This window comes from Prionailurus viverrinus, chromosome A2 (assembly GCF_022837055.1).
Source record: "Prionailurus viverrinus isolate Anna chromosome A2, UM_Priviv_1.0, whole genome shotgun sequence".
Lineage (NCBI taxonomy): Eukaryota > Metazoa > Chordata > Mammalia > Carnivora > Felidae > Prionailurus > Prionailurus viverrinus.
Window position 1 is genome coordinate 22,150,773 of NC_062562.1, and position 25,678 is coordinate 22,176,450.

The 25,678-nt window shown below is 41.3% G+C and overlaps 1 protein-coding gene across 1 annotated transcript in view; it reads left to right on the plus strand.

The window, feature by feature from the left end:
- The window catches only part of CACNA2D3 (calcium voltage-gated channel auxiliary subunit alpha2delta 3), an 865,909-nt gene that overhangs the window by 308,789 nt on the left and 531,442 nt on the right, over positions 1-25,678 (plus strand). The window lies entirely within an intron of this gene.

The following is a 25,678-nucleotide window of genomic DNA, read 5'->3' on the forward strand; positions in this document are numbered from 1 at the left end:
TACAAACTTATCTTTTATTTTTTTTAAGTTTGTTTATTTATTTTGAGAGAGAGAGAGAGAGCATGAGTATGTACCTGGTAGTGGGGCAGAGAGAGAGGGAAAGAGAGAATCCCAAGCAGGCTCCATGCTGTCTGCGCACAGAGCCTGATGTGGGGCCCAAACTCAGGAACTGTGAGATCATGACCTGAGCTGAAATCAAGAGTCAGATGCCCAACTGACAGAGCCACCCAGGTGTCCCCAAACTTACCTTTTAAAGAGTATATTTAAATTTTAAAATAACAGCATGATATAAAGACTATTAATTAAGGAACAGAAAAGGTGATACAGTACAGCAAAAATTGATCATGGCTTAAGAAAGCCTGGAGTTCAGGGAACCTTAGTTATAGCACTTTCTGGAAACTGCTCCCTGCCTGTGTTCCTTGGACTCAGCTCTCCCATATTTCCATCATTTGGTTTGTTTCTTGAAAGTGGGGTCCTGTGCATCAGCTGTCACCTTTCTGCCCTTGCCTACTCAGAGACTTGAGAGCTCAGTAGGCTAGACGGCCCCACATTAATCCTTGTGCCCTGCAGCCACAGGACTGTCGTTGACACACATTATTTTACTAAAATTTTTCATTAAAGGAAGATGTTGTATGAGCCATGTTTTTAAACATGGTCAAATATTTGAAAGCACAGGATTGAATAATGTATTTTCAGATCTTGGAGGAATAAATGCTCTAGGATGCTCAGTGGGCAGCTCTTATTCAAGCTTTTTTAAAAAAAATTTTTTTTTAACGTTTATTTATTTTCGGGACAGAGAGAGACAGAGCATGAACGGGGGAGGGGCAGAGAGAGAGGGAGACACAGAATCGGAAACGGGCTCCAGGCTCCGAGCCATCAGCCCAGAGCCCGACGCGGGGCTCGAACTCACAGACCCCGAGATCGTGACCTGGTTGAAGTCGGACGCTTAACCGACTGCGCCACCCAGGCGCCCCGATTCAAGCTTTTTATAGGTACTTACTCAGTCCGACATCGTATCATCTTCAGAATCTGGGAAATCCAGCTCTGGCTCAGCAGGCTGTCTTCTCTCTTTTAGGGTTAATTCTGTAACAATCCAGGAGAATTTCTTCTCCCCTTAATTGTTCATCAGAATGTAAGACTCGCAGGAAGCTGCTCATCCCTAAATCTCACGTGTCTGCACAGGCTCACAGAAGTCAAGTCTATGATAGGACTTAACACTTCCTCCTCACCTCTCAGCTGATACTACATGCACTCCTGAAGCAATTGCACTCAGTTTGCTGACCCTGAGAATGCATTTCTTTGATTTCTCATCATGCCTTCTCTTGGGGTTTTGAAGATAAAGTGCTTTTGCTGAGATTGTCACTTGGTACAGAACCATGGGGATTTGCAGCCACTGAGCCCGCATCCCATAATCAAAAAAGTTTTTCTGCGTCTCAGATCACTTCATTATGCTCTCTTATCCTAGTTTACTGCCTTGTCCCATCACCTGTGTTGTTTCAGTTCCTGGGTAGTAGAAAATACAGGTTTCAGTTGGTGAAATGGAGGTCTTATAATAAGAAAAATCATAAAAGCAGGGTTGCAAACAAATAAGTCATAGAACAAAATGTGTGTGAAAATTGTAAACTTAAACATGGAACTTTCAGGAATTGCATGCTTGTGGCTAGTCACCTTGGGCTGCCTCCTGATTTCCAAGGACACTTTAATTCTTTCTCCAGTTGGGGCACTTTTGATGGAAAATGTGGACTTTTGCTTCCACATACCCGTGTGATGGCTGGTGTTAAAAGCCTCAAAATCCTGGGAACAAACTCCAGAATCTGAAGTGTATGGAAGCAGGGAGGTAAACTCTCAGGTCATCTGATGGAAATGCCTGGTTGACAGATGCAGAGACAGAGGCTCCAAAAGTTGAAGACTCACCCAGGTGCAGAAACAACCCTGAGCAGAACATCCAAGCCCTCTGACTCAGGCCTGAGATTCTTCCTGTCTGTGATGACCACAGGAATCCCTGGGCCCTGGGACACTTTCGGATCATGGGTGTGGCTTTGCCTCTGTCGGGGAGAACCAGTGAGGTCTGGAGATGCTTGCTTCTTGATGGCTTCCTGGAATTTGAGATCCCTGGAGATGGCTAGCACTTCTGCTGTTGCTTCTGAGAAGGGGAATGTAGAGGTCAAACATGAAAGAATGGCCTCTGGCTAGGCCACCCTTGGGTAATGAAACAGGAAAGACATTTGATGAGAAGTCACACACGTATTTTGTCTTCCAAAGCTTTGGGACAATCCTTGGCTTCTTCCAAAACTTCTCTTCCCTTTCGTGTCTCACTTGCACAGCCAGATAGAGTTGTGTTTTCATTGTGTTCCTGGGTTGCCTGCAGGATTGTTCAGAAATCTCAAGCAGTTGGATATGTTGTGTGATCTCCATTACCACCTTCTGGAGAACTGGTGGCTAACACTCCACAATGGCCCTGGAATCTAGGGTAGCTTCTCAGTGACCTGGCTTCTGTGGCGTCTCTGGGGCAGATCAAAGACTTCAGAACAGCTCAAGCATGTGAAATGATTGTTAGCTGTTCTCAGTTCTTCCACAGCTATTTGTTCTCGAAAGCCCAGCTTTTACATCTTTTTCCAAAAATCGTACGTGGCATTCATCCTCCAGAGCAGTTGAAAGCTAATAGACATTCTCATTTTATCCCACCCCCGACTACAGGCAAGTCTGTTGCTAGATGAGTTTATCTGAATTCCATTTGCTTAGACCTATGAAGTGAATAAATTTGAATTAATGTGTAGCTTTCTGAGGAGAAGGAAGTGATGCTTGGAGGGGTTAAGCAATGTCTGTGTTAGTTTATATAAATGGATCTTTATGAGTGCAAACGTCCTCATACCATGTTACCATATCAGGTCTATTGGTTTATACAAAATTTTCATTAAGTGATGCTAAAATATACACATGGGGATTTCGAAAATGAGTTTTTCCTTTTGAACAGCCGTATATTTATGTTTCTTTGGGTTGCGTTGGCGGATTAAATATATTCTCCTTTTTAGAGCGAACACTTGGGAGAAATATGCATCAATAAGTATGTAAGTTATAACTCCAATTCCCAACAAACTGCATTTGCTGTATTTGGTAACTCTCCAATGCTGTTTCTTTCCATAATAATTAGAGCAGAATTGAGATGCCATAAAAGAAACTCCAGACTTCGTTGTCATTTGTTGGAGGGGGTGGGGGAATAAGAAGCATTTGGCTTCTTTGTAAGTAGAAATTTTTATTATTGTATTTGTATTTCTAAATGACTATGAATAGGACAGTGGTGGGTAAACTCATGAATGTTAATCTGGCTATAGCTTCCGCTTTGATAACATTTAGTTATTCCATCCTTTATTACACTCTTATAGATGTTGATAGTTCAACAATTGGAGCTTTTAAACTAATAGAAGGCTTTCAACCAAATAGAATGCCTTCATTACTAGTGAGCGGGGAGATCTGAATGTGAATTGAGGTGGTTTAAACCAATCTCATATTTTTATAAAAGACTGATACCCATAGAAATTATGGGTTTATTTTCAGTTTTCTTTGATTTGAATAAATGAGGGCAGGAATTTATGTTATTTCTCATCTTTTCACATGCCTAGCCCGAGGCCCAACTGCATTTGTCAGTATAACAAACCTGAAATACTGGGGTTAGTTTATTTTTTTGCTTATGTAAATGCCACTGTGTGTCCATGAGCTTCCAGGGCATTTCTCTTCCTGAGGGAGACTCAGGGACCCAAGCACCTTCCATTATGTTATCTGGAATATGAAGCTACTGGAATTGCTATAGGGGGAAAAGACAGTGTGTGATACCGAGCTCTCTCTCAAGTACTTTAGATATTGAGTGACACTTGGTCACATCTATTCACCACCCATTGCCCAAACTACTTACATGGCCTACACAGACTATAAAGGATGCTAGAGAATGTAGGAGGTTACATGGGGGTACTCAGCACTACTGTTTCAAACAGGTGCCTAGCAAAGGTTAACTGAGAGAGCAAATGAATGAATCATGAGTCCCGTTAAACTGCCTGGCAGTTGGAGAATGCTATTGCTATTTTAAATTGATAGAGAAGGGACTGAAAAACACTGGGCAAATGTTAACCTTAAGGGGAGTTTTGTGTATATTTGCATCATCACAACCGCTGTAAGATTTGGTTGCCGGTTTGAAGTCTAGATAGCTCGACTATGCCCCACCATGATTTTTTTTTCAAGGTACCCACAGAGGCAGCCTGAAAAAACTCCATTTTTTGATCCTAGAGGCCTCTAAAGCAAATAGCATCTTGTAGTGTATTAGGTAGAAGTGTTTTAGAGCCTTGGTAGCGTGCCTGGTAGGAATGGACCTTGTTAAGGTTACAGAGAAGGTTAACCTCCATTGACAAGATGAAATTGAAGTCACTTTCTCCTGCCACAGAGCCGTTCCTGATCTGTATTGTCAGCATGGAAGAGTTTATCCATTTTCTCTAAAACATTATCTCAAATGAAGTGTCAGAGCACTAAATGGATTTACCGTCTTCCCTTATTTGTTATTTTGATGTTCAGTTTTTTTTTTATCCCATTTATTTATTGTCATATGAAGTTAAAACAATAACAGAAATAAACAGGGAAGGCTGGGTGAGGAAAAGATCACAACCTCACAATCATCCATCTTATTCCTAAGTAATTGTTGCAGAATCCTTAAGGAATGTCCTTTTATTTAATTTCTTGTTTTCCCTTTTTTGACTCAAGACCTCTCATTTCCTCAACTTACTATAATTCAAATAGGTCAGTTCACTCAAACATATTCAGAACACTCATTAACTACAAGAAAACGCGTGATACAGGTATGTTGTGAGAACTGTATCCTCTTCCATGATACCTTGTTAAGCTGGAATTCTGGGAAGTAGCCCAGAGCAACCAAAAATGGTGTAGGTGTTGGACTTGGTCACATCAGGTTTCCTAAGTAGCTTTTGCCGCTCCTCGCTGTGGGTAGCTGTGGGACCTTCAAGCAATTACTTAATTGTGCTGAGCTGCAGTTTCCTCATGGGGTAAGATGGTACAGGAGAGTGTGAGAAAGACGTTAAGAGACCCAAAGCAAGGACACAGTATCGTACCTGGGCACATCACCCTCCAGGTAGCTTCACTTAACACTGGTATTTTATGAAATGACACAGAACTTACTGTGTGTTGAAAATATAACATTGTTTTCTAGATTTTGCAAAATTCTATATACCCTCGATGTGCCTAGAAAAGCTCATGGTTTCTCTTCATTCCATTCTTTACCCTGATCCTCCAAATATCCCCACCCCAAGCATACACTAAGTCAGCCTTTGGGAACCCAGCACTACATGTTAGGCACACCAGTGCTAACTACACTTGTTGAGTTATAACTTATTTTTTTCTTTATCTGAGAAGCAGTTTGTAAATGGCTAGGTAGTAATGGGAAAGACATTGTTATAATTCGTTACCTTGGAAACTGGCAGTGGATGTCACCTCCTTTTGCAGTGTGTATGCTGTGGCCTTGGATATCTCATCCCCTAATTAACATCCTGTGAGAAATGCAGAAGTAAATCATCGGAGCAACTGGACCACTGTGATATTAAGTGCTGGAACATTCTAAATTGCAGTACTAATCTTCATAATGAGGCCACATATTCTGTGTTTTCTCTTTTCATTGTTTCTTAACTCTTCTGAGTAAGAAGAGCAAAGTTATCATGATGTAGAGATTAGGGAGTGATTCATTCCGTACTTAAATTGAGCTTTATAAAGAAATTTTTTTTTAGTTTATTGGGAATTGTGAGAGTTCCTTTGAAAAAGAACAACTTAGGTAGAGAATTTTAAATATAGTTTAATACTACAAATAGGCAGCCCCCCAAATATGGATTTGTCTTAGAGGCAGGACATATTGTCATGCATAAAGCACATGATCTAAGACCCAAGTACCCTGGTTGAGTCTTGTTATTCCATATTTTACTACTCAGTTATGTATTCAAATTCGTAGGTGATTTTTTTTTTTTTTTTACTTTAACCAAGAAGTCTGCTTATTGGACACTGAAGGAGCTCATTATAGGATGATTAGTCTTGTAAGCTGTTTTGCTCATTTGGACCTAGAGGTCACATGTTCTTACTGAACCATCAGTTCTTGAGTGTGAGCTATAAAATGATCAACTTTTTTAATATTTATTTTTGAGAGAGAGAGAGACAGACAGAAACACAAGCAGGGGAGGGTCAGAGAGAAAGGGAAACACAGAATCTGAAACAGGCTCCAGGCTCTGAGCTGTCAGCACAGAGCCCAGTGCGGGGCTCGAACCCACGAACTGTGAGATCATGACTGACTGGAGCCAAAGTCGGGTGTTTAACCGACTGAGCCACCCACATGTCCCCAGTCAATGATATCTTACGGATGATTTCATGTACAGTATGTTAGCTCAGTAAGTCCTTGTAAAACCTCTATAGCGTAGTATAGTATACAAGTTTTGAGGTCTCTGCCAGGCCAACAATGACCACTCCCCCCAATAGCCCCTTCATTCATGCGGGTGAGCCCCAAGAACCATGTTTGTGTAGCTTGACCTCATCATCCTTTCACCCATCCCGGACCACCGTACACATGGTGACCCAATTACATTCCCTCACCTTGGATTTGAGAATTCGATCAAAAATTTCAGTTTATCCTGAGCTCATGTCTGAGTAGAAAGATGGAAACATGAAGAATCTATGGGTCTTACTCTGCTCTGTGAGCCAGTGGCCAAGAAAGCCAGTCTGTAGAAAGAAGACTGGAAAGGAACAGAGAGGAGAAATGAGAGACCTTGGCCCAGGAGTCTGGAGGCTTTCTTGATTCTGGTTCTAGACTTTTCCTGAGGCCTGGCTGCTTTCAGTCCCTTGAATTCCATCAAGCACTTTTTTTTTTTTTTGTCTTTATTTTTGGGACAGAGAGAGACAGAGCATGAACGGGGGAGGGGCAGAGAGAGAGGGAGACACAGAATCGGAAACAGGCTCCAGGCTCCGAGCCATCAGCCCAGAGCCCGACGCGGGGCTCGAACTCCCGGACCGCGAGATCGTGACCTGGCTGAAGTCGGACGCTCAACCGACTGCGCCACCCAGGCGCCTCTCAAGCACTTTTATATCATAGGATAAATTTTGTTACTTCTTAAAAAAAAAACACAAAAAACTAACATGAGTAGATGTTTTTTGTTCTTCACTGAGACTCAGGGAAGTCAATCTTATGGAGAGTTGATGTCAGTGTTTCTGAACTCTTGGTCAGGGCTCCAGCAATCCAAGTCAAATTAGAATCAAAAACCAAAAGGGGATCTTTGATTCACTTATTTGGAAATCCCAAGATGTGACGCTGCCTCTAGGCATGACTAGAGTCAAGGATTTGACCAGAATCATTTGATCAAACTTCACTCTTCCTTTGCTCTATTTCTCTGTGGCTTTATTCCCAGAAGACTGATCTCTATATGGGGCTGTGGATGGCCACTGGCAGCCTGAAGCAGCAACACTGTGACCTGTGGCCCTTGCTAAAGGGTGTGGGGATGTCAGTCTCCCAGTGACCATTGCACTGCCTGAGAAAGGACTCTGATGGGTCAGCCTGGGTCATATGCTGGAGTGTGACAACCCCCTTGATTGACATCTCCCTCTGTGTCCGAGATCTGGGGTTCCATTACTGAAATAAGGGAGAAGAGATGCTGAACAGACCAAAGCATTCTTGTTCATCACATTTGCTGTTTTTTTCCTGCCTGAAAGATGATGTTCATCTGTGTGACAGACTCCCATATGCAGTTTTTCTCCTCCAGCTGTTGGTCACCTCCCCTCCCTCCCACTCAAGAAAATCAATCTATATACAGATAATTGCAGCTTATTATTCAGATAACCTTAAATCTACTCTAACTAATTAGAAAAGTCAGTATTTTGCAATGTGAGTTCTCCCATCATTAGTAGTAACAAATGCGACACATCTCACAATTGCTGGGGGCACACATCCTGGGGTGGAAACCCCTGCTTTCAGATGGATGTTATCTGGACCCATCTGAGATTGATGGTGAAGATAACACCATCAATACCTTTTTTGTATCAATTGATACCTTTGTATCAATACCTTATTTGACACAAGCCTATGTATTCAAAACACTTTTGAGTGCCTGCCAACAGCCAGACATTTTTGTAGGCATGGGGCTTCCAGCTATGAACAAGATAGAAAAAGTCACTATATTCATCTGGTGCTCAAGTTTTTAATGGGGGATGATGTACATAAACTTATGAACAAATAAAAGGAACCTCAGATATTGAGTGCAATAAAGAAAATAAAACGGGGGTATTGGGCCTGTCGTTGTCCAATATGGTAGCTACTACCCATGGATGGCAATTTAAAATTTAGTGAAGTGAAATAAAATTTTAAAAATCAGTTCTGTGGTCACACCAGTGACATTTCATGTGCTCAGTAACCACAAGTAGCTGGTGGCTATTATATAGACAGTGCAGATATAGAATATGTCCATCATTGCACAGGGTTCTGTTTCACTGGGCTTGACGGTGACTGGAAAGCTATAGCTGGGGGGTTGCTTAGGAAGGCTTGCTTCAAAGCTGGCATTTATGCTTGGAACTAAAGCCACCCAAGCAAAGGTCTTAGGGAATAACATTCCAGCCATAGAGGACAGTAAATGCAAAGGCCCTGAGATGGAAGTGGTCTTGATTTTGGCTATTTCAAGATCCAGCGATGGCCAGTGTGTCTGATTGAGTTAGGGAGGCAGGGAAGAGTTAGATCAAGTAGCATCTTGGGTTTTATCCTGCACCAATGGAAGCCATTGCGTAAGCATTGACACATTTGTTTAATTTCTGAAGAATCATTCTGGCTGCTGATGGGAGAGGGGAATGGCAAGGTTGGAGGCAACACATAGAAGGCCTCCAGAAATCATTTGATGAATTAAAAGAATGATGGAAGGGCCCAGCCACACTGAGGTGTCCATTAGTCTGACATCTCCTTGCAAGGGATTAGGCCCTGATGGAGCTCATGGAGGTGTTTCAAGCATGGTGTCAGACCGAGTGGTCAGCCAGATAAGCCCTAGAGGGTCCTGGGTCCTTAGAGCATGTGAGTTCCTCCAACAGTACCCCTGTCTCTCAAGGCCAGTGCTTGGCTCACTGGTGGCTGCTCTCAGCTCTTCAAAGCTCCTATCCTGTCTTGGGGACCAGTGTAGGGCATTGCTTCCATGGGCCATTCATCCCTTCTTGTTCCTTCATTCATCTTTACTGAGTACCTGTTGTGGGCCAGGCCTTGTATTTGGTGCTGGGATTAAAATGGCACAGGATAAAAACACAATGGTCCCTGCAGACACAATTCTCACACTGTAGATGGAGGCTGTCTCAACCAGATAATTATGTGGGTAATTGTGTGATTACCCTGGGATAAGTGCTATACATAAGTGGTTCAAGAACACCCATCAGGGGGTCCCCAGTCAGAGAGGTCGGAAAAGGCTGCACTGAGGATGAGATAATTGGGCTGGATTTCAGGAGGAATGAGGATTCTCTAAGTGGCAGCTGGATGGAGGGAACAGCATGGGCAGAGGCCACATGGACCATAGAGCAGTGGATTGACTAACAGACCCGTGAGGCTGGGTGGAGGGAACAGAGGCGAGGGGGTGCTAAGTTGGGGGGCTGGGCAGAGTGGTTAAGGGAGGACCAGCTGGGAAGCCCACCACTGGGGGGTGAGAGATGATGGTGTTCTCTCCTTGCCTTTTCAAATGCTTCCCTCTGCCCTCTGTCTGCCAGTCAGCTCCACCTGGTAGTGGCTTCTACCATCTGTCAAAATCCTGTTAGCTGAAACTAGGAAATTACCAATAAACAGCGGTGTTTGACCTACAAAAGAAGGCAGCTTTATACAGCACAGTCCTTTACTGTGAGTCAAGCTCTGAACTGAGTGCTGTTTCTTTTTTGCCCCTCTATTTATTTATTTCTCACAACGACTCCACTGTAATGTGGGTGGCTGTGATCCCGTTTTACGGATGAAGTAACTGAGAGATTGTGACTAAGCAGCAGAGCTGGGACTCGAACCCAGCATGCTGGAGTGAAATGCTCCACTCCAAGTCTCTTGAGACTAAATGCCAAGTGGCCAACGAGCTTGCAGGAAGAAGCTGCAGTCCAAGGCCTGCATAAGTAGCTTGTGAAGCGGGCCGTTAATGCTCGTTCGTATTGGAGTATTCTCAAGAGGCCAGAGATTCCAGATGGCTGGGAGACGCATATTCATTATCTGTTTTTTTTCAAACAACTGTGACACTTGGGGAATTATAAATGAGTTAACGTAACATTAATACCTAGAAATATTCTGGAACAGATCATTAAAAAATCAATTTTCACACATGAGGAGAAGATGAGATTATTGAGTAGTAACCAGACAGCACTAGACCTTTGGAGAGGGGCACGCATGAGTAGCGATAGATGTCACTTCCCCACAGGATACACATGCACTGGGAGTTTGGTATTTGCCTGGCTCATTTGGAACTAATATTCCTAGTAATTTTTATTTTTTAATCTAAGTTGTAAAAATCTGGCCATCATCCCAGAGCAGAGAAGGGGGGAAAAATGAGGAAAAGATGAGAGAACCAAAACATATTAAGAGCCTGCTCTGGGCACTGTGCCCATTGCTTTTGTACATTTTATCCCATTCAATCTGCAGAAAGTCCTAAAGAGGTAGGTATCACCATTGCCTTTTCACAGACAAGGAAACTGAGTGGTAGAGACGTTAGAGTGCCCCTCGGAAGCAAACATGGTTTCAACCCGGGCATCAGGCTCCAAAGCCCCTCCTCTCCTTGCTGTACCCGGCTGGTTTCCTGATTCTAGAACAGAGCACAGGGTGAAATCCAGACAAGAGGGGTCCCTGGGACAGGAATCAGGAGGCCCACCCAGATTGCTTCCCTAGCTGGGAACTAAATTCCAGGCAGGAAGTGGGAAGGCTCTTCCCAGGGGCTGGTGAAACATGAAAATGTTTCCCTAATTAGTACAGACGAGGAGTGTTGTCGCCATTCACTCATCCTACCACCTGACCTAGGACCTCCAGGCAGTGTGTTTGTCGGGGATGTGGGGGGTGATAAAGGTGCTGTGTCTCTGGGAAAGACAGAAGCTTCTGAAATCCTGGGATGCATGGGTGTTGCCTGCCCTTAGGGGGGTTACCACCCCAAACAAACCCTCTAAGGCCTTCCAGAGGAGCAAATACGATGAAGAGCCAAAACTGCCACTGATTTCCTGACTGGGGAGAGGAGATTAGAGGATGCAGGGTGACTGGGGAGGAGAAAGGTGTCACAGGAATGGGAGAGCCCTGGATCTTGCTGGTGAGGTTCAGTCCTTAACAATAGCTGCCCTTGACTGAGCTCTCTCGCCTGTGAGAGGAGCTTGATGTGTAGCTGGTAGGAATTCACGGTCGCCTCACCTTACAGGTGAGGAAGTTGAAGCACATAAAGATCAGGTAGGGAGAGACGGTGATGATGGGGTGGATGGGTGATGATTGGCTGGGTAGAGACTGAAACCAGTGACCGGGCCAAGTGGGGAATGTGCACAGAACAGGAACCCAACCGGGCTGGAGGCGCACATCCATGTGGAGCCTGGGTGCTAAGGCAAGTCTTCCTCCTAGATTCTTGGAGGTAGGTCCTTGATCATCAGGATGTGATGAGTGTACCATTTAGGACGCAGTGCTTGCAAGTAACAGAAGCCCACTCAAGTGAGCTTAGGCCAGCCGCAGAGTTTATTATAATGACTGAGGAGAGAGTGCCTTAGGGAATCCCAGGGCACTGCTGCTACCTGCCCGGAAGAGTTGGGGACTGGGGCTAAAGCCCAGAGGGCTGTGTGGCGGGAGTGGGATGACAGGCCATTCGGTGCAGGAGACCAGGTGCACCAGGCGGACGGCTGCCTTTCAAAGAACAGAGTCTTTCAAAGCCCAGGGAAGGGCTTATTCTGAGGGTGGCAGGGTGGCAGGAAACCACTGGCGAGTGACACAGTCTGATTCACATTTCTAAACGATCACTGGCTGCTGCCTGGATGGATGGTAGGGGATAAGAAGCTGGCTGGGAGCCCAGCTGATAGGAAATTGCCGCAGTCCATTGTAAGGGGACAGTCACTGTGATGGTTAATTTTATATGTCCGTGTGACTAGGCCATGGTGCCCAGTTGTTTGTTTGGTCAAACATCAGTTCCGTTGTTGCCGTGAAGGTGTTTTTCAGATGCAGTTACCATTTATAGTCAGTAGACTTTGAGAAAAACAGATCACCCTCCATAATGAGGGGCACCTCACCCAACCAGCTGAAAACCTCAGGAGCAAAGACAGATTCCCTGAGAAAGAAGCAATTGTGCCTCAAGATTGCAACACAAAAACCCTGCCTGAGTTTCCAGCCTGCCCAGCCTGCCCTGCGGAACCTAGACTCAAGACTGTAGTAGCTTAACCTACAGATTTTGGATTTGCTAGGCAAATGAGCCAATTTCTTTAATAAATCCATATCTCCCTCTTTCTCCCAAGTTCTTCTTTCGAATGGTTCTGTTTCTCTGGGGAACCCAGACGAATCCATTCACTTACTCATTGGGTACTTACTTTTGCTTGACCATGTGGTCTGGGCCTAGGGCTGGATGGTACCAGTTGGAATTGTCCTCAGGATCATTGGCAAGTAGGTGAGAGGGACACAGGCCCAGCTTCCAGGGCATTCACAGTTGGTTGGCTCGACAGGACACACGCATAGGAGACAACTGGAGAACTTTATAGGCAGGATTTAATTTAAGCCAAAATGTGTGGAGCAGATACTTCCCGCCCATGAAGCAAGCCCTCTGTGGTGGGGCCTTGTAGTTCTGTTATGCAACTTACCCCGCAGGAAGGGGAAACGGAAGTCACCCTTGGAAAGAGTGTGTCTCAGCCTGGGCTGCACATTGCGATCGCTCGGGACAGGCTGAAAAAATACCGCCTTGGGACTCAAATGTAATTTCCCTGAGGTTTGGCTTGGACATCTGGATGTCGAAAAGCTCCCCAGCTGGAGTTGAGAAGCACTGCCTTAGGACATCTTGACGAGAAGATTATGTCCCTCTCACCTGGAAGGAGTAAAGAGCGAACCGGGGCAGGGTTCAGGAAACTACATGTCCTACCAGCTGCCTGTTTTTGTAAATAAAGTTTTATTGGAACCCAGCCACACCCATTTGTTTATGGATCGCCGTTGGCTACTTTTGCTAAAACAGCAGAATTGAATGTTGTGACAGAGACTGTCTGGCCTGCAAAGCCTGAAATATTTACTATCTGGCTCTTTACAGAAACAGTTTGCCAACCCCTAAACTAGGAAGGGATGCATTTTCAAGGATGTGGGTGGTGTGGGAGAGGCTGGGCCACCCTTACCAGAAAAGCATACGGTCTTTGTGTTGAGATACAGCCTCAGAAGCCTTCGCAATATATACAGGCAGTCACCACCAACCAGTTGGAGCGCTCACACCAACCGAAACCTTTTTGTCCTCTAGTGATATTTCCTGTTGAATCTGAAACTTGACTCTGCATGGTGACAGGAATCTAGTTGAAATCAATGAGAAGGCCTGAGCTGTTGGATTCTATAGCTGACAGAGCGGTAGAGCAATGAATTCTTTTCCCTGGCAGGGGTGATGTCAGAACTGAAGTGGACATGTTCTGTGACAGTGTATTGAAGGAGAGGGACTCTGCCAGAAGGGGGATGCCCAGACCGCCCCCGGGGAAGCTGCAGGCATGGTTGTGGAGGTATCACAGAGCTCCTGCCTTGTCCTCCTCATCTTATGGTGATCAGCACAGATCAGCAATTCCAGCCTCTTCTGGAATCACCTTTACACCATTACTCTGGATACCCTTTCCTGTTTGAATTTGTGACACGGGTTGTGCAACGTTACGGCGTGCGGCTCCTATAGCTCCCTGCTGAGAACATTCCGTAGAACCACAGGGCCTAGAAGAGCCAACTGCAAAGATGTGTCTTAGGAAGGTAGCTCCAGGGAGAGGCCTGGTGACCACATGGATTCTGACGTTGGTCATTCGATCAGTTATTCTGCCAACAGGTGCTAGGCGCTGGGGATACAACAGTGAGTAAACACAGGTTCCTGCCAATGCAGAACAAGTCCCATGGGGGAACCGCATTAGTGAAACATCGCACAGGTACTTGTAAAGGGGTCACCCTGGTAAATGCTGAGAAGGACACTTACGTGATCGGCTGTGTTTGAGGAGCGCTGTAAAGGACAGCTCTCAGCCCAGATATTCAAAGTGCACATAGTATACTTTCAGAATGAGTTAAAGGCCCTGAGAAGTCCTGAAATGCAGAAACCCCAGTTCTTCCTGTGTTTCCCAAACTCTGCTCACCATGGCGCACATTAAAATAACATTCCTTATGAATAATCCACGGAGTGGCTTTCTGTGGCACAGGTCATCATTTGGAAATGCTGCTTTGGAGCACTGCTGAGAAATTCTACACCCAGGGGTGCACAAAGTGAGCCACTGAGATGCCCGAGGAGAATATGTCACTTTTTTTCCTATTCACTTTTATTTTTATTTGTGCAGTTTGTCTTATAACGTTCATACGTTAGTATAATAGGTGGTAGGTAGTACCCATGAATTATGAATGAATATAGAGGCAGATCTTACTCAAAACTTTTTTGAAAAAGACTGCATTTTTAGAGCAGTTGGAGGTTTACAACAAAATTGATAGGAAGGTGCAGAGATTTCCCCTACACATCTGTTGGTGCATAGCATCCCCCGTTATCAACATCACTCACCAGGATGGTACATTTTACCAAGGATGAACCTGCGTGGACACCTAATCACCCAAAGTCCATGGTTTACTTTGGGATTCACTCTTGGTGTCTTACATTTTCTGCATTTTGACAAATGTTTAATGGCATGCATCTTTCATTAAAATATCATACAGACTATTTTCAATGTCCTGAAAAACCTCGATGCTCTGTTTATTTATCCCTTTCCACCCCCTTTCTTGGCAACCACTTATCTTTTTACCACCTCCAGAATTTTGCCTTTTCCAGAATGTCATATGGTTGGAATTACATAGTACTTCTCAAATTGGCTTCTTTCAATTTGTAATGTGCATTTAGGTTCCTCCTTGTCTTTTCATGGCTTGACAGCTCCTTTCTCTTTAGTGCTGAATAATATTCCATTGTCTGGATGTATCACGGTTTATTCTTCTCCTGAAGGACATCTTGGTTGCTTCAAAGTTGTGGCAATTATGAATAAAGCTGCTATACACATCCGTGTGTAGGTTTTTGTGTGGATGTAAATTTGCATTTCTATTGGATCCATGCCAAGGAGCATGATTGTTGGATCATATAGTATGAGTATGTTTAGTTTAAAAACAAAACAAAACAACTTACTCGACACATCCCCAAAGGCAAGGGAATTAAAAGCAAAAGTGAACTACTGGGACCTTATGAAGATAAAAAGCTTCTGCACAGCAAAGGAAACAACCAACAAAACTAAAAGGCAACCAACGGAATGGGAAAAGATATTCGCAAATGACATATCGGACAAAGGGCTAGTATCCAAAATCTATAAAGAGCTCACCAAACTCCACACCCGAAAAACAAATAACCCAGTGAAGAAATGGGCAGAAAACATGAATAGACACTTCTCTAAAGAAGACATCCGGATGGCCAACAGGCACATGAAAAGATGTTCAGCGTCGCTCCTTATCAGGGAAATACAAATCAAAACCACACTCAGGTATCCCCTCACGCCAGTCAGAGTGGCCAAAATGAACAAATCAGGAGACTATAGATGCTGGAGAGGATGTGGAGAAACGGGAACCCTCTTGTACTGCCGGTGGGAATGCAAACTGGTGCAGCCGCTCTGGAAAGCAGTGTGGAGGTTCCTCAGAAAATTAAAAATAGACCTACCCTATGACCCAGCAATAGCACTGCTAGGAATTTATCCAAGGGATACAGGAGTACTGATGCATAGGGCCACTTGTACCCCAATGTTCATAGCAGCACTCTCAACAATAGCCAAATTATGGAAAGAGCCTAAATGTCCATCAACTGATGAATGGATAAAGAAATTGTGGTTTATATACACAATGGAATATTACGTGGCAATGAGAAAAAATGAAATATGGCCTTTTGTAGCAACGTGGATGGAACTGGAGAGTGTGATGCTAAGTGAAATAAGCCATACAGAGAAAGACAGATACCATATGGTTTCACTCTTATGTGGATCCTGAGAAACTTAACAGGAACCCATGGGGGAGGGGAAGGAAAAAAAAAAAAAAGAGGTTAGAATGGGAGAGAGCCAAAGCATAAGAGACTGTTAAAAACTGAGAACAAACTGAGGGTTGATGGGGGGTGGGAGGGAGGGGAGGGTGGGTGATGGGTATTGAGGAGGGCACCTTTTGGGATGAGCACTGGGTGTTGTATGGAAACCAATTTGTCAATAAATTTCATAAAACAAAAACAAAAACAAAAACAAAACAAAACAAAACACAACGCCAAACTGTCTTCCAAAGTGGCTGTAGCATTTTGCGTTCCCACCAGTAATGTAAGAGAGTGCCTGCTGCACCACATCCTTGCCAGCATTTGGTGTTGTCAGCGTTCTGGATTTTGGCCATTCCAATAGGCAAGTAGTGGTGTCTCGTTGTTTTAATTTGCATTTCCCTGATGACATATGACGTGGAGCATCTTTCTACATGCTTTCTTGCCATCTGCTTATATCCTGTGTGGAGCTCTTTGTTAAGGTCTTTAGTCCATCTTTTAATCCAGTTATTAGTTTCGTTATTATTGACTTTTAAGAATGTTTGGTATATGTTGGGTGACAGTCCAAATCACATGTGTCTTTTGCAATTGTTTCTTCCCAGTCCGTGGCTAGTCTTCTCATACTGTTGACAGTGTCATTCACAGAACAGAAGGGAGTTTTTCATTTTAATGAAGTACAGTTTATCGATTACTTTTTTCATGGATCGCGTCTTTGGCGTTTTACCTAGAAAAGCATCACCATAGGCAAGGCCATCTAGGTTTTCCCCTGTGTTCTCATCTAGGAGTTTTATAGTTTTGCATTTTATATTTAGGTCTCTGATCCATTTTGAGTTAATTTTTACGAAGGGTCTGTGTTTATTTTTATGTTATTATTTTTTAATGTTTTATTTACTTTTGAAAGAGAGAGAGAGACAGAGTATGAGCAGGGGAGGGGCAGAGAGAGAGGGAGACACAGAATCCGAAGCAGGCTCCAGGCTCTGAGCTGTCAGCACAGAGCCCAAAGCAGGGTTTGAACTAATGAACCAGATCATGACCTGAGCCTAACTGGGACACTTAACCGACTGAGCCACCCAGGCACCCCTGAAGGATGTGTTTAGATTCATTTGTTTGCATGTGGATGTCCTGTTGTTGCTGCACCATTTGTTGAAGGGACTGTCTTTCCTTCTTTGTCAAAGATCGGTTGACTTCATCTGTGTGGATCTATTTCTGGGCTCTCTCTTCTGTTCTGTTGATCTTTGGCCAATACTGATGTCTTGAGTACTGTCGTATTGTAGAAAGTCTTGAAGTTGGGTAAGTGTCAGTCCTCCAACTTTGTTCTTGTTCAGCATGGTGCTCAAAATTTTTATTGAAAGAAATGCTTGATTTAGTCAAGCTGGAAATTTTTTATTTCAATAATTTTATTTTTTCCTTTGAAGAGTTGGCAAACTACAGCCTGCAGGCCAAACCTTTTTTTTTTTAATTTTGTAAATTTCTGGTAAATAAAGTGTGACTGGAACACAGACAGGCCCATTCTTTTATATATTGTCTGTGGCTGCTGTCACGTTACAATAGCACAGTTGAGGAGTTGCAGTAAAGACTCCATAGCTGACAAAGCCTAAAATAATTACTACCTGACCTTTTACAGAAAAAAGTATGCTTACCCCTGCCTTATTGAATCACTTTTAGACACCACTGCTTTCTGAGCTGGTGCTGTGCCGGGTTCTGGGGAACAGCACACCCACCGTTTTGCCCCTGGTATATTTTACTACATTTTGTCCCCTGAGTTAGTGTCCTTTTTGCCCCCTCACACTTAGTAGGCTATCAGATTTACTCACAAAAGAACTAATTTACTTTGACCCCATGGGTGACAGGGATTCAGAAATACTGAAATGGATTAAACATTATCTTTTCCTTGATCAATATGGACAAAGCCACTGAGCCCCATAATTATAGTGATGAATTCGAAGGGCCAAGAAATGATTCTTGTTTGCACTGAGTCAGGGTTTTCAAAATCAATATGGAAGGACAAATGGATTTGGGGAGGAGGCACGGAACCCCCAGTCATCGGTGGTGAATGATGAGCAACATTGAGTGAAATCCTGCCTGTGCATCCATTCTTTCTTCGTTTGCATTCTGGGCTGTGTGAATTATTCATTTAAATGGCAGTTTAAAAGCTGCCTCCGGAGAGCCTTGTGCAGGAACCATGATTGCACTGGCCTTCACCAAGCAGCCTGAGACTTTGTGTGTTAATTTAGCATTCAGTTATAATGAAACAATGGCATTGAAAGCTTGAGTTTTTAAAACCATTGTAATATTATGTGAAGAACATGGGTCTGTGGAAGGTTAAGATCTCAATTAACATGGAGCTGTGGGAGGAATCTCCACTGACAAGTTTCCTACAAAGCAGAGCCTTTCAGAAGAAGGGGCCTCCCCTTGGTGCAGGCAATTCATGGGCTAGACAAGGTGTTTCTGCTTGGTAAGGCATTCCCTGGATTTATGTTTCAGCAGAAAGGTATGATTTCTTTTGTTTCTGGGTGTTATATCATAGTAAATTATGTTTCAAAAAAATCGTCGTGGGTGGAACTTATTAAACTGAGTTTTGTTTCTGTAAAGCTTTTTTCTTTTTAATGTTTTATTCATTTTTTGAGAAAGAGAGAGACAGAACGTGAGCGGGGGAGAGACAGAGAGATGGAGGCAGAATCTGAAGCAGGCTCCAGGCTCTGAGCTGTTAGCACAGAGCCTGATGGAGGGCTCAGACTCTTGAACCACAAGATCGTGACCTGAGTTGAAGTTGGACACTTAACTGACTGAGCTACCACCCCCTCCCTTAATGTTTTTGTACAGTTTTGTATTTAATAATTTAAAAAATTGAAGTCTTTGTGACTTAATTTTTTTATTGAAACATAAATTCTGTACAGTAAAATACATGGTTCTTTGGCATACAATTCAATGAGTACTGACAGATGAATGAATACACCTGAGTTACCCATACCTCATCAAGATATAGAACATTTCCAGCAATCCACAATGTTTTCTTCTGTCTCTTTGAAGTGGTTCCCCACCTTCCTGCCCAGAAGCAACCCATGATTGCTGTTACTATTGAGTAATAATTTTGCCTGTTTAGAATTTCATATAAATGGGATTGTACATATGTTCACTTTTGTTTCTGGCTTCTTTCACTCAAAACGTTTATGAAATGCACCCATATTTTGAGTATATCAGTAGTTGGTTCCTGAGTAACAATCCACTATATGAATGTATCACAGATTTGTTTATCTTTTCATCTGTTGATGGGCACTTGACTTCTAGTTTTGGGCTATTGTGAAAGGCACTTCCATGAACATTCACACAATATTTTGGTGGCTGTGTTTCCATTGGATAGATACCTAGGGGTGGAATTATTGGATCATAGGGTAGATACATGTTTAACTTTACAAGCAATGGCAAAATGTTTTTCCAAAGTTTTTGATATATCCGTGAGCAATGTATAGGATTTCAGCTTACTCCACATTCTTGTGAACATGTAGTATTTTCAGAAAACTTAATGTTAGCTCTTCTAGTGGATGCAAAATTGCATCTGGTTGGTGTTTTATTTTGCATTTCCCTGTTGACTAATCACATTGAACACACTTAGGCTTGCATATTGGCCATTCAAATACCTTCCTTTGGAAGGTGTTCACCTCTTTGGCCTTCTATTTTCACTGATGTTTAAATTATAGGAGTTCTTTACATATTCTGGATATAAGTCATTTGTCAGATGTGTATTATGAATTGTTTTTCCTCAATAATGGTTTTTCTATTTGTTTTATATTGATAGTGGATTTAATGATCAAAAGTTTTGAAATTTTTAAAATCTAAATTCTCAATTTTTTAAAATGTTTATTTATTTTTGAAGGAAACAGATACAGAGCATGAGCAGGGGAGGGACAGAGAGAGACACACACACACAGAATCCAAAACGGGCTCCAGGCTCTGCACTGTCAGCACAGAGCCCGACACGGGGCCCGAACCCCGAACCGTGAGATCATGACTCAAGCCGAAGTTGGTCGTCCAGTCAACTGAGCCACTCAGGCGCCCCTAAATTCTCAATTTTTAAAATTATAAGTGCTTTGTATGTCCTAAGAAACCATTGCCTACCCGAAGGCTACAAAGATATTTATCATTTTTTGTTTTTAAGAAATATTATAGGTTTAGCTTTTCCATCAAAGTCTATCATCCATCTTGAATTAATAATGTGTGTGTTGTGAATTAGGGGTGAGGATGTTTTCCTATGGTTAAGTCACTTGTTCCAGCACAATTTGTTGAAAATATTTTCCCCATTTAATAATGTAGGTACCGTTATTGAAACTCAGTTGACTGTATGTGTACAGCTTTATTTCTGGACTGTGTTCCATTGATCTGTTTGTCTATTCTAATGCCAATACCACACTGTTTTGATTAATTAGGTTTATAGTAAGACTTAACATCAGGAAATGTGACTCTTTGGATTTTTTCTTCTTTTTCAAAATTGTTTTTGATATTCTAGATCCCTTTCATTTCTCTATAAAATTTAGAATTAACCTAGAAACTCCTAGAAAAAGACCACTGAGATTTTGATTGTGATTTCATTGAATTTTTAGATCAATTTGGAAAGAATTAACATCTTAATACCAAGTTTTCTAATCCTTAAGTAAGGCATCTCTTTTCATCTATTTAAACCTTTTAAAATTTCTCACAGCAATATTTTGTAACTTTTAGTATACAGGTATTGCACATAATTTAAAAGATTTATATTTAATTTTTAAATGCTTTTTATGCTATTGTAAATGTTATTGTTCTTTGAATTTCAATTTCCATTTGTTCTTTGTTAGTATATTGAAATACAATTGATTTTGGTCTATTAATTTCCTATCCTGTGGCCTTGCTAAAACTCACTAGTTGTAGTAGATTATGTGGATTCCTTAGGGTTTTCTACATAGACAGTCATGTCCACAAATAAAGACAGTTTTTTCCTTTCCAATTCCTATGGCATTCATTCATTCAAACATTCATTCATTCATTCATTCATTCATTCATTCATTCATCTTACTGCAATTGCCAGGACCACCAGTACACTGTTACATAGATGTAGTAACCCATCCTTGCCTTGTTCCTGATCTTAGGGGGAAAATATTCATTGTTTCATCATAAATATAATGTTAGCTGTAGGTTTTTTTTTTAAGATGCTCTTTATTAGGTTGAGGACATTTTATGCTATTTCAAATTTCCTAAGAGTTTTTAGGATGAGCAAAAGTTGAATTCTTTCAAATGCTTTTTCTGCATTTATGTGGTCATGCAATTTTTTCTTCTTTATTCTGTTCATGTGGTGAAATGTGTTGATTGATTTTTCAAATAAACCAACCATAAATTCCTGGGATAAATATAATTTAGTCATGATGTATTATCCTTTTAATTGTAGTTGGATTTGATTCAATATTGTGTTAGAATTTTTACATCTAGGTTAATGAGAAATATTGGTGTGTAATACAGTTTTTCAAATATTCATGTCTGATTTGGTGTCAGGGTTATGCTGCCCTCATTAAATAAGTTGGGAAGTATTCCCTCCTCTAATTTTCTGAGTGTATATCAGATAGTTTCTGTTTTTTCCCTACATATTTGATAGAATTCATCATTTAAGGCATCTGAACCTGGAGCTGTTTATATTAGCTTGGCTAGTAATTGTGAATTTACATTTTTGTGTATATATAGAGCCAGTTATATTTTATATTTCTTCTTGTGTCAGTTTTGGTAGTTTCTGTTTTTCAAGGAATTGACATTTAACTCAAGTTACCAAATATTTGCATACATTGGTTTGTAATATTTCCTTATTTCATTATCTGTAGGATCTATTATAGTGTTTCCTCTTTTATTCCTGCTACTGGTATTTTGTACTTTCTTACATTTTTCTTCATCAATATAGCTAGGGTTTAAAATTTTCATTAATCATTTTAAAAAACCAACTGTTGATATCATTGGTGTTTTTTCGTTATTTTTTTTTTCCATTTTATGGTTTCTCCTTTTATCTCTTATTCCTTCTTTCAACATTGAGTTTCATTTCTTCTTCTTTTTCTTTTTACAGGAGTATCTTAGACTATTCATCTTAAAGTTTTCTTCTATTCTACTATAATTTTTTAAATCTGTAAATTTTTCTCTGAACTGTGTTTTAGCTATATCTCACAAATAATGATATTTTTTCATTGTTTGTTTTAAACTGTTTTCCAGTTTCCCATGTCATTTTCTTCCTCAACACATGTATTATGAAGTAGTGTGCTGTTTAATTCCCAAATCTTTGGGGTTTCTCTAGACACCATCTTTTCTTAGATATCATTGATATTTTTCATATCACTATCATATATCGTCTTCTAAAATTAGCCCATTATTACCAGAGAACATAATATGTGGATTTCATTCATTTTAAATTTACTGGGACTTGTTTGGTAGCCCCAGTGTGTGATCTGGTAAAAAAAAAAATATGTGCTCTGCAGTTATTAGGTGTAGAGTTCTATAAATTCAGTGAAGTTATGTTGGTAAATAGTGTTGCTACATGACCACCCTGCAATAAATGTCCTTAGCACTGAGTCTTATCAAGCCTCCCCGGTGAGCAGCATTTCAGATGTTTGTCACAGCTCAGCACTGGAAGAATTAGTGCATCTTATGTGATTGCACCAGGAGAGAACTCTTGAAAACCTGAATGTGGATTCCTCTGGACTTTGCCCCCTGTAGTTAGTCTCTTCTGTTGGCTGATTTTGCTTTATATCTTTTCACTGTAAGGAATCTTTTCAAAGAAGCAACCTTTGATTTTATTCATTTTCTCTATTGATTTCCTGTTTTCAATTTCATTGACTTCTGTTCTGCAAATAAAACAAAATTATTTCTTTTCTTTTGGTTGTTTTGGATTTAATTTGCTCGCCTTTTTCTAGTTTCCTGAAGTAAAAGGTTAGATGATTATTTTTCTTTTCTAACACATGTGTTCAATGCTGTGAATATTCTTTTAAGCTCTTACTGCATTTCACAAATTTAGTAAGTTGTATTTTAATTTTTATTCAGTTTAAAATTTCTTGAAACTCTTTTTTTTGACCTGTGTATTACTTAGAATTATGTTCCATAATCTCCAAATATTTTGGGATTTGTCCAGCTATCCTTCTGTTATTGATGTCTAGTTTAATTCCAGTATAATATAGAAGCAGACATTGTGTGATTCCAGTACTTTTAAATTTGTTAAAGTGTGTTTTATGGCCCAGAATGGGATCTATCTTGGTGGTTGTTCCCTGTGAGCTTGAGAAGAATGTGTAATCTATTGTTGCTGGGTGAAGTATTCTATACATGTCAATTAGATCTCCTTGATGGGTCTGTTCAGTTTAACTATATCCTTACCAATTTCCTGCTTGATGGGTTTGTCAGTTACTGATAAGAGGGGTGTTGAAGTATTCAATATCATTGTGAATTCATTTATTTCTTTTTGTGGTTCTGTCAGTTTTTACCTCACATATTTTAACACACTGTTGTTAGGTCTATACTATTGAGAATTGTTATGTTTTCTTGGAGAATTGATCCCTTTATCATTATGTAGTGCCCATCTTTTTCCCTGGTAATATCCTTGCTTTGAAGTCTGCTTTGTCTGAAATTAATATGTCTACTCTGGCTTTCTTTTGATTAGTGTTAGCATAGTATATCTTTCTCTGTCTCTTTACTTCTACTCAGTCTGTTCTTTATGTATAGGGTGGGTTTTTTGTAGATAGCATATAGTTGGGTCTTGTGTTTTCATCTACTCTTAGCAGTCTCTGCATCTTAATTAGTGCATTTAGACCATTCATATTTAAAGTGATTGTCAATATAGTTGGATTAATATGTACCATATTTGTAACTGTTTTCTATTTGTTCGTCTGGTTCTCTCTCATTTTCTGTCTTCTACTTTTTTTTGCCTTCTTTGATTGTTTGCCTATTGATTTCCTGTTTTCAATTTAATTGAGCATCTTATATGAATTAGTATTTCTTCTCTCTTAACATACAAATTATACTTCCTTTGAATATTATTTTAGTGGTTGCCTGATATTTTGCAATATACATTTACAGCTAATTCAAGTCCACTTTTAAATAATCTTGTATTACTTCATGGGTACTATAGGTAGCTTTTAACTACCAGTATTCCCAGCTTCTTGCTCCTGTTCCTATAACACTGCTGTCATTCATTTCACTTATCCATAAATCCTATTCACTTATCTTAGAATATCCATCTCTCTACTTAGATTTATCCATCTGTTCTTACCTATTTTCTATGTTTTCCATTAGTGCCTTTAGCATATTAATCATAGTTGTTTTTTTTAAATATTTATTTTTGAGAGAGAGAGAGAGACAGAGACAGAGACAGAGAGAGAGAGAGAGAGAGAGAGAGAGAGAGAGAGAACAAGTGGGGGAGGGGCAGAGAGAGAGGGAGACACACAATTCGAAGCAGGCTCCAGGCTCTGAGCTGTCAGCACAGTGCCCAACACGGGGCTCGAACCCACGAACTATGAGATCATGACCTGAGCCGAAGTCAGACACTTAACTGACTGAGCCACTCAGGTGCCCCATTAATCATAGTTGTTTCAAATTCTCTGTCATAATTCCAGCCATACCTACCATCTTGGAATACTGCTCAGTAGATAAGAGCACAGACTCTGGAAGTAGAGTGCCTGTGTTTGAATTCTGGCTCTGCTCATCAGGTGTGTAATCTTTGACAGGATATGTCAGTTCTTTCTACTTTAGTTTCTTCATTGGTGAAGTGGGAATACTCACAAAACCTACTTCATGGAGTTGTTAGGAGAATTGAATGAGTTAGCATGTGAAAAGCACTTAGAATAATGTCTGCCACAAAGTAAGCATTCTGTATATGTTAGATGATGCTGATAGTGACGGTGACTATGTTGATGATGAGACAGCCATGTATACAACATACTAGCATACTCCCATCCAAGGGCCATTCATTGCCTGGGATCTCTCCTCTGCCTGGGGTGCTTCCCTCCAGGTGCCCACACAACCTGTTCCTCCTGTCCGTCAGTCTTTGCGTGAGTGTCACCACAGCACTGAGACCTTTCCTGAACACCGTATATAAACACGCAGCCCTTCTGCTACTGCTCTCCCCCTTGCCCAGTTTTGCTATTTTCTGTAGCAAGTCTGGTTACCTGACAAACTATAGGTTTACTTACTTTTTGTTGACTTCATGTCTCCTTCAACTTAAATGTAGGCTGCATAAGGGCAGGGTCTATCTTCGAACTTTAAAGAATTAAAATATTTTTAGGGCAGTTTTCTCTATAGTCATATAAAAAAGTACTGTGCAGCTCCTTGCAGTAAGGTTTTCTAAGAATATTTTATGACATCGGGAATATTTATATGGCGCTATCATATCTGTGCAAAAGCAGCCGTAGACAGTAGGGAAGACTAAGAGAGATAGTGTGACCAGAGCAGGATCTATGCGTGTAGGG